Source organism: Humulus lupulus, chromosome 2, assembly GCF_963169125.1.
Source record: "Humulus lupulus chromosome 2, drHumLupu1.1, whole genome shotgun sequence".
Taxonomy (NCBI): Eukaryota; Viridiplantae; Streptophyta; class Magnoliopsida; order Rosales; family Cannabaceae; genus Humulus; species Humulus lupulus.
Window position 1 is genome coordinate 108,060,296 of NC_084794.1, and position 15,623 is coordinate 108,075,918.

At 36.5% G+C, this 15,623-nt stretch overlaps 1 non-coding gene across 1 annotated transcript; it reads left to right on the plus strand.

Annotated features, from left to right (window-relative positions):
* The first annotated feature begins 5,330 nt into the window (after nt 1-5,330).
* LOC133820215 (small nucleolar RNA R71) lies at nt 5,331-5,437 on the plus strand. The gene has a single exon (XR_009886640.1). It is a non-coding gene; the product is annotated as a small nucleolar RNA R71 (small nucleolar RNA).
* Nucleotides 5,438-15,623: the final 10,186 nt, after the last annotated feature.

Here is a 15,623-nt window from a genome sequence, read left to right on the forward strand (position 1 = left end):
GTGAGTGAGGAAGAGTTTGTTAATCTTCGTCTGATCGGTTATCTTAGAGACGATTCTCTCCGCCTCAAAGAATGCGTCAGGGGCCACCTCGACCTCCTTCTCCATTGCCGGCCCGAAACGGGGGATCGGGGAGCTAGGCATCACCGCCTTTCCTTTCTCCTGCTGGGAGGCCGAGCTTCCAACGTTCTTCTGGGGGAGGTTCTTTTTTGGAGCCATCTGGTCGCCTAGCGAACAAAAGAAAACACTTTAGAAAAGGCGACCCAAGCAGGAGGAAGAAGCAATTATTATTTGCACGAGCTGAGGTAAGCCCAGCTCGTGGAGAGTGGAACCACGCGGTTCAGTGAACACGCGCGTATACTCCCAACAGATCCCAGATTACTCGGAATTCGTGTGTCAGGAGTTTCAGAATAGAATTTTCCTTGGGGGGAAAATTTCAATAGGAAGAAAATTACAAAACCGTTTATGAGGCGTGTTCCCTAAGCTACCCGGTTTTGCACCCAAAATTCCCAAAACTCTTACCCAGAAATTTTCCCCAGAAAAAGTATCCTAAAACCCATACTCTAAAGCGATTTCCTACAACAAATATACCCTAACCTAAAAAGGGCTGTCACCCTCCATATCCACAAAACGCAGAAAACCCTTGCATGCGGCTACAGTGAAATTTTTTACCTAAGCTACAGTAGCATGTTTTCAAAGTACGCAGGGTCAGGAAACTTACTGTGTATGACTGGGAGGTAGACGAGAGTGTTGCGTTGGTAGGAGCTTCGTCGGTGTAGTAGCTTCCAAAGCTTCGGAGAAATCCGTGCGCCTAAGCTTCTTGAACGATGAAAATGGCAGCAGCAGAGTCAAGGGTTTCGTTCTTCTGGAATATGGAGAGGAAAGAGGAAAAGAGGTTTGAAAAATTTCGAATGAAAGGGTGGCCCGTGCGTAGGGTGGCCACCCCTTTTTTATATGCATGAAGGATCACGTGTAGAAGGCTCTTGGATGGACCTGATGAGGGATCTGAGGCCTTCCACTCGAAATACGAAACGACGGCTGGGCATAGGCTAGGCCATTAAATGCGGTTCTCGTAAGACGTACCTTCACCACCCACGGTGTGCCACGTATCAGGCGCCTGCATAAAGAATGGAATGCGAAGAGTTGTGGGGAAGTCTAAAAGCCCCTTCTATGGTCTTATATACGACGTCATATACCACGAGCAGGAGCTTGGGGGGCAAATGTACGCCCTGTTTTTCCCACGGGCTGATTAGCAGGCCGAGCTTCGGACTAATCATGGTTAGTCCATAAACATCCCCCAGGTCGGAGCTCCTGTCTTGAGGTCGTACCCCCCTTAGCTCGAGGAATCCTCAAGGACTCGCCAAGACTCCCAAGACTGGAGCAAGGAATCGGAAGGCGGAAGGTCAGGTCAGATGCACAGCTCGTGGTACGAGCTAGATATGGAGGCTATGACCCCTTGTAAAGTCAACACACGCAAGATAAACGTGCATATATCTGACATCACGTGTCTGATATCTCCCTGACTTCTCGGACACGCTGCAGGAACGTGCGTGTTCAGACACCCACGGCTGGGTTGGGCCGTGTGGCCCATTATCTCCTTACCTATCGATTTGACCATACTTACGTGTCAGGTTTAGGAATTAATCACGAATGTCACAGAGTTGATATGACAAATAAGAAGGTCACGGGATGACCTCCTTACCAACTTCCAGGTGCCTTCTCCTATAAATATGGAGACCCTGGAAGTTGATAAGGGTTGGAAAAAATAGTCTCTGGAGAGATATACTTTGTAACCAAATGCCCAGAATATATCAATAATATTGACTAGTGGAGTAGAAGGATTTTAACCTTTGAACCACTTAAAAACGTGTCTTGAGTCACCTATTTCATTCACTAAGATCTTATATCTGTTACGGTTCTACATTCAGCACTAATCCCTTCCTCTCTTTCTCTTAACTACCTGTTGCCAAAGAACCGCGTCAACATACATAATAAAAAAAAACTTGGTTATTACAACATCAAATTCTTGTAACAACAAAATCCACTAAATAAGACGAGGCTTGGAATCTTTCTTGGTCATAAGATATTTTATTACAGAATGATCTGTGTAAACAACCACCTTATTCCCAATCAAGTATGGCCTAAACTTATCAAAGGCAAACACTATGGCCAACAGCTCCTTCTTTGTAGTTGCATAATTAATTTGAGCATCATTCAAGGTACGACTTGCATAATAAATTGTTCTGAATACCTTGTCAACTCTTTGTCCCAACACTACCCCAACTGCAAAATCATTGGCATCACACATCAATTCAAATAGCAAATCCCATTTAGGTGCTACAACTATAGGTGCCGAAATCAATTTCTCCTTAAGTATCTTAAAAGCTTGGTTACACTTCTCATCAAAATCAAACGGAACCCATTCATTAACAAGGTGGACAGCGGCTTTGAGACCTTGGAGAAATCCTTGATAAACCTCCTATAAAATCCCGCATGGCCCAAGAAACTCCTTACTCTTTTAACTAAAACTGGAGGTGGCAAATTCTCTATCGTAGAAATCTTGGCCCTATCCACTTCAATGCCTTTTCTAGAAATCTTATGCCCCAATACAATTCCTTCATTCACCATAAAGTGGCACTTTTCCCAATTAAGTATTAAATGCGACTCTTCACATCTCCTCAAAACCAACTCCAAATTAGTTAAACATTTTTCAAAAGAAGACCCATAAACCGAAAAAGCATCCATAAAAATCTCAATCCCCTTCTCAACCATGTCAGAGAATATCTCCATCATACACCGTTGAAATGTGGCTAGTGCATTACATAACCCGAATGACATCCTTCAAGTACCATAAGGAAATGTAAATGTTGTCTTCTCTTGATCCTCCGGTGCAATTACAATCTGATGATAGCCTGAATACCCATCTAGAAAACAATAATAGTTATGCCCCCCCCCCCCCCCCCCAACCTATCCAACATCTAATCAATAAAAGGAAAAGGAAAATGATCTTTCATAGTTGCCTTATTCAACTTCCAGTAATCTATACATATCCTCCAACCCGTCACAGTCCTTGTTGGAATCAGTTCATTACTTTCATTCTTCACCACGGTCATACCACCCTTTTTAGGTACTACTTGTACTGGACTTACCCAAGCGCTATCAGAAATAGGGTAAATCACTCCCGCATCTAACCATTTCAAAATCTCTTTCCTCACCACTTCTTTCATTGTCGGATTAAGTCTTCATTGAGCATCAATAATCATTCTAGCATCGTCTTCCATAAGAATTCTATGCATAACTGTTGATGGGCTTATTCTTCTTATATCAGCAAGAGTCCACCCCATAGCAGTTTTATGAGCCCTTAACACCCTCAACAACTTCTCTTCCTCTACTTCCGATAGAAATGATGAAACTATGACCGGAAGAGTCTCTTTTTCTCCAAGATAAGCATAGCGGAGATGTTCTGGTAAAACCTCCAGTTCTAACACAGGTGGCTTCAAAATAGATGGTAATGGTCTTTCTAGTCCCTCGCCTAATTCTTCAAACTTTTTATGCTTCCACGACTCATTTGATTTTATCAACTTCAAATAACTCAAAGCCTCTTCATTATCCTCATCATCTACATCATTAACTGTAAGACTTAATTCAAGAGGATCCTTAATTAATTTTTTTTCTCCCTACTACTTCTTCTACCACATCAACTAAGAAAAAATTGTCACTTGCTTTAGGATAAGTCATAGCCTTGAACACATTAAATACTACTTCTTCCCCTTGCACTCTTAGCCTTAACTCTCCTTTTTGCACATCTATTAATGCTTGCCCAGTTGCTAAAAATGGCCCAAGATAATAGGAACATTCTCATCCTCCTCCATATCAAGAACTATAAAATCAAATGGAAATATAAACTTATCCACCTTAACCAACACATCTTCTATAATACCACGTGGATGCTTCAAAGATCTATCTGCCAGCTGCAATGTTACTGTGGTTGGCCTAGCTTCACCCAAACCAAGTCTACGAAATACTGACAAAGGCATTAAATTGATACTTACCCCCAAATCGCAAAGTGCATGCTTACATTCAAACTCCCCAATCGTGCATGGAATATTAAAACTACCAGGATCTCGTAACTTTTGAGGAAGTTTCCTTTGCAAAATTGCCCTACACTCTTCCGTTAACGCTACTGTTTCATAATCACCCATCTTTATCTTATTAGACAAAATCTCCTTCATAAACTTCACATAGCTGGGCATCTGTTCTAACGCTTCTGCGAACGGTATATTTATATGTAGCTTCTTTAACACCTCTAAAAACTTTGGAAACTGCTTATCCAAATTATGTTTGCGCAACCTTTGTGGATATGGAATTCTAACATGATGCTCAATACTCACAGGGGGTACCTCCTCTTCCTTTCTAAGGTCTTCAGTAACCTTTTCGTCATTAGACTTCTCTTTGTCTATGCCTTGTGTATTTCCCTTCTAACCTTCTTCTTCTGACTGATTCTTCTCTGGCCCTTCATACCTTGTTCCACTCCTCAAAGTAATAGCTTGACATTGTTCTTTAGGATTAACTTCTGTAGTGCTAGGCAAATTTACTTGAGCTCCATTCGACATTAAAGTAGCCAACTGCCCTATTTGAGTCTCCAAACTCCTAATGGACGCTCTGGTTTCAGTCATAAATTGGTTGAGTACGTCAGGTTGAGTTTCAGCTGGTTTCATTGGCATTGGGTGAGGTCTATTTTATAGTTGATAATATCTAGGTGGAGGGCGTTGTTGTGCATGTTGTTGATATGGTGGTCTATTTTGTGGAGGTTGATATTGTGGCTAAGGTGGATGGTAAGGTTGTAGAGTGTTTTGGTTATTGAACCAGGAAATATTAGGATGGTTCTTCCAACCTAGGTTGTAGGACATGGAATTTGGATTATTGGGTTGTCTCTGGTAATTCCCTATAACTTGTACTTCTTCCATGGGCATGATATTCATATCTAGAGCAGGGCATTGGTTGGGTGGATGGTTTGTACCACACAATTCACACAGGTTTTGAACTTGCGCATAGCTTGAGATTGGAGTGTAGTCTTTTGTAGTTGCTTTGTCAAGGCTGCTACTTGAGTTGTAATCATGGATATAGCGTCCAATTCCATCATTCCAGCCACCTTCTTTGGTTGTCCCCTTTCAGTTGGCCACTGATAATTATTCATTGCCATCTCTTCTAATAGCTCATACGCCTCATTAGCACTCTTACTCATTAAAGCACCTCCCGCTGTAGCATCTATAATTGTCCTAATTGTTCCATTCAACCCATTATAAAAATTATGCACTAACATCCACTTTTCTATTCCATGGTGTGGACACTTCCTTAACAATTCCTTAAAGTGCTCCCAAGAATCATACAGTGACTCTCCTTCCATCTGATAAAAGTTATTGATCTCTCCCCTTAGCTTTGCAGCCTTCGCTGGAGGAAAGAACTTGGCAAGGAACTTCTGAGCTAACTCCTCCCATGTAGTGATAGAATTTGCCTACAAGGATATCAGCCAACTCTTCGCCCTATCTCTTAGTGAAAATGGGAATAGCCTCAATCTTATAGCATCATCACTCACCCTATTCATCTTGAATGTAGCACATAACTCCAGATAATTAGCTATGTGTAAATTGGGGTCCTCCGTTGGCATTCCTCCAAACTGAACAGTTTTTTTTTTTTTGAACAAGAGAAAATCTGTATTCAAAAACCAACCAAGTACAAAGAACACAGAAAGCAGCTGCTACAAACCAGCAAACTGCTAACTCAGCAACACACTAAGAGAAAAAAAAAAACTACCAGCCCTCTACAACATTACAAAAATAATTGTCCCTTTTTCTATGAGAAAGAGAACCCATGCCCAAGACTCTATACTTAACTGATTCCTTGATTTCCAAACTAATGCTACTGGCCAATTTACAAACAAAGTCAAAAATGCAGCTGTTCCTGTTGCTCCAAATAAAGTACCAAGAAGCAGATAACACTGCATTAACAATCTGGTTCTTCAGATCTCGCACAGCTTCCAAGCACCAAAGATGAAGCTCCTCATACGATTTAGGCCAATGGAAATATCCCAGCCAACTACCAATTTCCTTAAACACTTTCCTGGAAAAAATGTACTCCATGAACAGATGGCTGTGCGATTCTATTTCAGAATCACAAACAGGGCAAAGAGCAGAGGTGAGAGGCAAGAATCGGCTAAAATGATCTCTAGTAAGCAACTGATTGTTGAAAATCTGCCAGTATATAAATCTATGTTTGGGCACTATAATTTTGTTCCACACAGTATCAGCAAAACCAACTGTTTGAGCAGAAATAAGAGTGGTATAAAAGTGTTTAATTCGAAATTTACCTCCCTTAACAGCTTGCCTCAAGGAACCCTCATCAATAACTTGTCTCAACCTCAACAATTTCTTAAAATACCAGCTCATTTCCTGATTAATTGGAACATTCCAAATGATATGCTCTTTCAGATAAATGGAACTAATCCATTTAACCCAAAGGCAGTCTTGTTTGGTTGTTGTCGCCCAAATAAAATTCGCCATCAATGCCATGTTTCATTTCTTACCTTCACGAAAACCAATACCACCAAGCTTTTTAGGGAGACAAACCTTTTCCCAAGAAGGGAGATGAAGCTTGCTTCTATTCCCATTAGTGCCCCAAAGAAAGTCCCGACAGCTTTTATCAATGGCCGCTGTGATTTTGGACGGAAGTATGAATATACTCATCCAAAAGTTTCTAATACCAAGCAATACTGAGTGAATAAGTTGGGCACGACCAGCAAAAGAAAGATTTCTACTCGCCCAACAATTAAGTTTCTTGTTCAGCTTATCCAGGATCACCCCACAATCTGAAGCTTTCCACTTAGTAGGCCGAAGATGAACCCCCAAGTACTTCAAAGGAAAGGAGCCTTCTTCCATTTGCACCAAACCAAGAATCTGATCTTTAATGGTTTCCTTAACCCCTCCAAAGAAGATTTGAGATTTAGACTTGTTCGCAGAGAGCCCTGTAGAACCACAAAACGAAATGAAAGCTTCTTGAATCTTACTCACTGAACTGACATTACCTTTACAAAATATAATCAAATCGTCTGCAAAACATAGGTTAGTTAACCTAAGATGTTTACACAAAGGATGAAAACCAAAGCCTTTTTTGTCAGAGTAATGAGCCAATAATCTGGTAAGGTACTCCACTATTAGCACAAACAAGAGAGGAGACATTGGGTCCCCTTGCCGAAGGCCTTTTTCCCCTTTAAAAGAGCCCTGAATTCTACCATTCATTAGAAGATTATAGCTGGTACTTTTCAAGCAAGCTAGAATCCAGTCGATAAATCTAGAGGGGAAGCAAAGATGCTTAAGCAACTCCTCCACAAAATGCCAGTCAACTGTGTCATAAGCCTTGCTCAGATCTATCTTCATTATACATCTAGCTGAAATATTCTTTCTAGTGTACCCTTTGAGGAGATCCTGGAAAATCATTATATTATGAGCAAGAACTCTATTTTTTTATGAAAGCCCCTTGATTGCTATGAACAAGGAAGGGAAGCACTTCCGAAAGTCTAGTACATATCATCTTCGATATACACTTGTAGAGAGTATTACAACACGCAATAGGCCTGTAGTCACTAGCTGAGTTCGGATCTGCAATCTTAGGAATGAGTGAAATCACTGTTTCATTCAGATCCTTCGGCAAGAACCCATCCTGAAAAAACTCTAACACAGCAAGAGAAATTTCATCACCAATATCTGTCCATAATCCCTTGAAGAACCCCGAGCCAAAGCCATCCAAACTAGGACTTTTACAAGAGTACATGCTAAAAAGAGCCTTCTTCATATCACTCTTGCTAAACAGTCTCAATAACCTGACTTGATGATCCAAAGACAATATGTTTCCCTGGTACAAATAGTTTTTATCAATCTCCTTAGAAGCCAAACTTCTCCCCCCCCATAAAATTCTTAAAATGGGAGAGAAAGTGCTCAACGACTTTAGAATAATCATCTTCAATTTTGTCTCCAAGAGTGAAAGTCGTAATTCTATTTTCAACTCTTCTTTTCCTCATAATAGCATGAAAGAACCTCGAATTTTCATCACTGAATTTGACCCAATTTAATTTACTCTATTGTTTGAGATAATTGGCATATCGACTCTGCATAACTATAACATTTTGCTGAGCTTGATTAACTGTTTGATATAGAGAAAGATCAGATGGATTAGCTGACAAGGCCTCCTGAGCTTTACAGAACTCCTCCTTAGCCTCCCTATAATTCAAAACTACATCTCCAACCTCTTCCCTGTTGAACCTTTTCAAAACATGTTTCACTCTAAACAGTTTCTGAACCACCTTGCTAAGACCTCTACCGGATCCAACAGTAGCATTCCAACAATGTAAAACAGCTTCTCTGTAACCTCTATACTGTAACCAATGGTTGCCATAACGAAAAGGAATGAATCCCACCTTGTTAACTTCTTGACTTCTAATCACATAGAAACTATGATCAGATATACAGTCCCATTTGAAGCACGCTTCAGTTTTAGGGAAAGAATCCAGCCAAAAATCATTAATAAAAACTCTATCTAATTTAGAGAAAATTCGGTCTCCTGCTTCATGTTTGTTCGACCAAGTATAGAGAGCACCAGAACATTTAAGTTCCTCTACTTGGCCTAAAGCCAACCAATCTTGAGCATCAGCAATATCCTTAGCAAGGATTTGTCTCCCACCATTCCTGTCTTGGTAGCTAAACATAGCATTAAAGTCTCCAAATATAATCCAAGGATACTTCAGTTGACCAATACTAGCTAACTTGTCTCATAATTTTTTCCTCTCCCCCATAGAGTTACTCCCATAAACCACCGTGGTGAAAAACAACTTCTGCTGGCCACTCACCCTAATCCTACAATGCACAAGTTGAGGATCTTCTAGCAAGATGTCAACCTTCACAAACTTAGCTTGCCAAAAAACCAAAATTCTACCAGATGTGATAGGACTTGAAAAGTAATCCCAATTGTGAAAATTATTTTCAAAAACTTCTTGAAGCTTCTCATGTTTCACCTTAGTCTCAAATAGAGCACCAAATCCAACCTTATTTTCCTTGCAAATACTAAGAATAACATTTTGCTTATCTCTTTTATTCATACCCCTCACATTCCACCCTATCATATTACAAACCTCCATCACTTAATTGGGTTAGAGTTGGTAACCAAATGACCATCCCCAGATTCTTGAAGAACAGCATAACCATTACCCGAAATAGCCTTGCCTAGAGCTGTATCTGTCTTGTGAGGAACTGCCATAACCTGTCTAGTCCCTCTCCTTTTAGGAGTAATCCAGTTACCAGCAAAAACAGTACTCCCTGTTTCAACTTGCTGAGCATCATTTGAAATGCCCTGTACAACACAACTCTCCTTTGAATCATGTCGCTCATGTGTGCTCTTTGTCCTCTCCTCATCTACATTAATTGAAGGATTACCCGCTCTGGTTTCAGAACTAACAGACCCAGAAGGCTGCTGTAACTCCTCCTTTGAACTAACTTTCATCTTGTCTAATTTAGCTCCATTCTCAACAGTGGGTTTCTTCTTCCAAATCAATCCATTATTCTTGTTACAATTCGCCATTATATGACCTAAAAGTGAGCATGCAGCACACTTAGAAGGAAGCCATTCATACTCCACCAACTGTTCAACTAATTGATCCCTTTCATTGATAAAAGAAATAGATTTCGGGGGGTGATCCGTAATCTCCATATCCACCAAAACCCTTGCATATTTCACCATCGATCTACTTTGCGTCACCTTATCCACCATAACCGGCTTTCCAATAGTACTCACCATAGCACTGAGACTAATTTTTCCCCAATATTACAAACCCAAACCGTTCAGCCTAATCCAAACCGGTACCGACTTGACCATTCTCACAGAGTCCATGTCTGAAGTCCAGGGACGAAGAACCACCAGTTTTTTGTCAAAATGAATGACTCCCGTTTCCAATATCAGGTCCCGAGTAGCTTCATCCCTGAAGTTAACAAGGGTACAACCTGAGTGCATTCTTACTATCTTATCAACACCTAAGTTTCCCCAAATTCTCTTGACAAAACCTTCAAACACTCTAAAGGGTGGGTTAGCTCCCAGCACAATGCATACAATGGCATTTTTCCAGAACGAAGCTTCAATCTCCACCTCCTCCATGTCTAAACGGGCCACAATTTGGTCACCCACTTTCAGAGGTTCAGTGTAATTCAGGCGAGTAGAAGGGGTAAGTACCTGGTTCGATTTAAATTTACTCCAAACATCCTTAGCCGACCTCTGATAATCGGATCCCTCAGCCTCCTCAGCCCAACTCACTGAATTGGGAGAGGTGCGATTCACACTTCCAACACGTTTCGATTCGACTCCACGATCCATCTCCAACTCGTCACACGGGTCATGAAATTCGTCATCAGGAATCAGAACAGGTTCCTCTTCTTGGATCGAAGGGAGGTCTTCCGCCACCTCATCGGAAACCACCACCGGCTTCGATATGCCTTTCTTCTTCCGAGTCATGGGAAGAGAGAGAGAAATATCACACGCCCTAATTTCCAAACTGAACAGTTGTTTGGACCATTTGGAGAATTGCTGGCTTAATCTCAAAATTGTTTGCAACAATGGTTGGAGGTCTATGCATGAATGCACTCCTGTAATAGTAGGCAGTACATAATCTCTCAAAGTTCTTGGTCCTTGCTCCCTTGGAACCTCTACAACCCCTTGACCATTATTAACATTGTTTCCCAAATTGTCAACCATGGTAAACTCCAATCTCCTCTTTGTTTTCCGGTTCTGTCTACACGTTCTTTCAATTTCCAGATCGATTGGTTTAATCTCCTTGTGTCTATTGCTTCTCATATACCAACAAGTCCTAAAACACAATAAAACCTTGATCCAAATAAATGTTAAACAGAAATTAAATAAAATAAAATAATCAAATTAGAACAAATAACAATTAACTGTGATATTGGAATTTAAGTCCCCGGCAACGACGCCAAAATCTTGATTTGTAAAATCTGTACGCAAGTATACGTAGTCGTGTCAAGTAGTAAATTCTGGAAGAACAGATATCGTCCCACAGAGACTATCTTCCAAGTACCACTAACTGATTTTCAAATTCTATTTGGTGAATTAAAATTTAAGTGAATAATTAAAGGTAAAATAAATACTATAAACTATGAACAAAAATTAAAGAACTGGAAACAAAACAAAGAATCAACTAATTAAAAATCAATAATAAAAAGCCTAGGAATTAATTTCATCAACTGTTCATTCTTATTAATTTTAATAATCAATTCTAAATCTCTTCTTTCTATTCTAGTAGCAGGTTAATATAATCGATTCCTATTCTTTTTCAAGATATAAGATCTCAGTCTATATGCAGGTTTTCTACATTTCTGTGATAAACTTGAACATATAGAAGGCATTAAACATGGAAACTTAATTACTACACAAGTCATACAGGTACTTTCATTCAATATGAAACCTATGTCTATACAATGATAGCATATTCAATTCTCATCTTTTGAATTTTGAATCAGAACCATTAAATCAAGTAAATAGTGATCAATTATTTACTAGCATTAAACAAACATCATATAGATTAGAATAGAGAATAAATATCAATAGAATATCATAATAAAATTAAATAGAAATCCCAGTGACTACATTAATCCCTAGATAAAAGAAATTAGTTCATAAATAACATGATGAAAACAAAGTTCAAATAATTGGTCATAAAATCAACCTAAAGAATTAAGATGAAACAGAAAACTAATCACAACAACCTCTTCTAATCTAGGGTTTTTGAAAACTAAGACTCCCTTTCAAAATCGCAGAAAAATGTTCTTAAATAGCCCTCCAATGTTCCCAAGTGAATAGACCATTTTGTCCTTCAAAAGTGGATAAAAAATCTGGAAAACGCGTTTACAGTGCTGTAGCACTATGTATTGAGCGCTGTAGCGCTAAAGTCAGAGCCAAAATCCCTTAAAACTTTATTCACTAGTGCTGTAGCGCCCATGATGTAGCACCGGGCTGCTGCTCTGCAGTTCTTGATAGCGTTGTAGCGCTGCCTTTGTAGTGCTGGGGCGCTACTTACAGATTCAACAACCTCCTTCCTAGCGCTATGGCGCTCCATTGATAGCGCTGTAGCGCTATTGTCAGTATCAAAACTCGCACATATCGACCCCGAAAAATACGATTTTCTCCAACTTAACTATATTTTCTTCAACTTTCACTCATTTTCACTCTTTTCACCAACTTAGCATGGAAAACCTGAAACATGAACAAACAAGCATAATTCTACGATAAAATAATCATAAACTAACGAAAACCATCCTAAAACTAGACCATAAACGAGCCTAAAACTCGTTTATCAATATTCCGTTAAAGTTAATATTAAAAAAATAAAAATCGTTTAAACCAAGAATTTCTGTTATCTACACACTTATTATATAGAAGAGATATAGTATTTATTTGATCTATCTTATTTTAAAGTTATGTTGATATATTTTTTTTTCTATTTTTGTGGTATATTATTTTACTCGTTTTGGTATATTATTTTATCACATTTGTTTTGTCAACCTCATTTTAAAATTATGTTATTTTTTACTATTTTAATTATTTAGTATATCTATTTTTTTGTTATGATATACCATATTATTTTACTAATCTTATTTGAAAGTTGGGTTTTTTTCTTAAATACATATTTTTTAGGCTTTTTTTTTTTTACTTTTTTAAGATTTCAATTTTTTTCTTTAAAAATGCATACTATGTTTTCAAAAATACGATTTTCAAAGTTTCATAATTACAAAAATACAGTCTTGGGAAAAACAACTAAAAAGTAACTTGAAAACAACTCACTACTTCAACCCAAAATAAATTTAAAAAATACAAAAAATAATATATATATATATATATCATAACAACTAAACATCAACCTAAAAACAAAACAAAAAGAAAAAAGAAAAAACCATAAAAATGTAAAAACTTCCTTAAAACCTTAAAATTGAAAGAAAAAAAATATTTGACCAGAAAAATGTAAATTTTTAGTGAAATTAAGAGTGTTTGGAAATAACTACGTAATTACATATATGAGTAATTACACTATTTTAAAATACAATGTGTGTTTGGATGTCAAGTGATAATTACTCATGAATTCCTATTATTATGTTTGGCAAAATATTTAGTAATTACACAGAAAAATAATATTATGTAATAAATAATATTTAAAGTTGATAGTAATTAGTAATTACGCAATGTAATCACATCCAATTCTCATGGGAGGCATGAGAATTGGAGAGTGTAATTAGGACATCTCAATTACGTCCATTAAATAGTTATTGTGTAATTACATGGTCAGACAAACACGTCAAATTGAGTAATTACTCTTAATTACAGTCAATTTCAATTACAAAGTGGCTTTCCAAACACACCCTAAGTATTTTATGTAAAATCTCTTATTATTTTCCTTATTTTGACATTAGTATTTTATTTTATTTTTAGTGTATCTATTTTTGTAGTTTAATGGGCTGCGATTATATCAGATTTAATTAATAAAGGGAAAAGTTGAGAACTATCCATTTTTAGGAGTAGTTAACTAAAATTAGACACTAAATATATTTAGTTAAACTTTACTCATTATTATCATGAGACTTCCCAAATTACCCTTATTTAAGCAAATGATTCTAAGTGTTATTGTAGTGTGTATTATCTGTGTTATATTATAGATAAATTAGAAATGCATTCCAGTTGTTTGTTGAAATTATTTGTTGAAATGTCTAAAGAAGAATTATAGGCTCATAACAACTCATACTATGCTCAAATAGTACTAGTTTTGAAATGTCTTATACGTGTTTGTTAAAATAACTCATAGTAACTAAAGCTGCAATTGCAAAAATGAAATTTTCACGTTGTCATATATATATATATATATATATATGTGTGTGTGTGTGTGTGACAACTATATTTAAAGGATTATATTCAATCTATGAGAAATTATTTTTTAAAATGTAAACATCAATGCTTAAAATCTTAATCACAACTCCTTAAATTTAAACCACAAATATTAGAATGTAAACCACAATCATTTAAAATATAAATCTCAAGACATAAAATTTAAACCACGACCCTTTAAAAGTTTGACCTCAAGGCTTAAAATTTAAACCACAACTCTTCAAAATGTAAACCACAAAGCTTAAAATTTAAACGACTAATTTTTAAAAGTTAAACCACAAGGTTTAAAATTTAAACTACGACTCTTTAAAATTTAAACAACAGGCTTAAAATTTAAACCGCGACTCTTTAAAATTTAAACTACAAGGCTTAAAATGTAAACTACATCTCTTTAAAATTTAAACCACAAGACGTAAACTTTAAACTATGACTCTTTAAAATTTAAACCACAAGTTTAAAAATTAAACCACTAGGCTTAAAATCTAAACCACGGTTATATAAAATATAAAACATGATCCTTTGAAATCTAAACCACAACTCGTTAATCTAAACCACAACTCATGAAAATTTAAACCACTAGTCTTTAAAATTCAAACCACAAGGCTTTAAATTTAAACATTGGCTCTTTAAAATTTAAACTACAAGGCTTAATATTTAAACCACAAAGCTTAAAATTTAAACCATAATGCTTAAATTTAAATCATGACTCTTTAAAATTTAAACCACAAGGCTTAAAAGTTAGACTACCGCGCTTAAAATCTAAATCACGACCATATAAAATATAAATTGTGATCCTTTAAAATCTAAATCATGACTCTTTAAAATTTTAAAAATTAGTCTTTAAAATTCAAACCACAAAGCTTAAAATTTAAACTACCCATCTTTAAAATTTAAACAACAATGCTTAAAATTTAAACCAAAAGACTTAAATTTAAACCACGAGGTTTAAAAGTTAAACGATTATGCTTAAAATCTAAACTACGACCAAATAAAATATAAATCATGATCCTTTAAAATCTAAACCACGACTCTTTAAAATTTAAACCAAAAGACTTATAATTTAAACCAAAAAGCTTAAAATTTAAATCACGACTTTTTAAAATTTAAACCATAGGCTTAAAATTTAAATCACGACTCTTTAAAATTTAAACCACAAGGTTTAAAAGTTAAACTACTAGGCTTATAATCTAAACTATGACCACATACAATATAAACCATGATCATTTAAAAGCTAAACCAGGATTCTTTAAAATTTAAACCACTAGTCTTTAAAAATTCAAACCACAAAGCTTAAAATTTAAATCACAACTATTTAAAATTTAAATCACAATGCTTAAAATTTAAACTATCTCTCTTTAAAATTCAAACCGCAAGACTTAAATTTTAAACCATCACTGTTTAAATTCAAACCCCGACTCTTTAAAATTTAAACCACGAATCTTTAAATTTTAAACCACAACTTTTTAAAATTTAAATTACAAAGCTTAAAATCTAAACCACGACCATATAAAATATAAATCATGATCATTTAAAATTTAAACTACTAGTATTTAAAATTCAAACCACAAGGCTTAAAATTAAAACAACAACTATTTAAAATTTAAACCACAACTTTTTAAAATTTAAACCGCGTCTCTTTA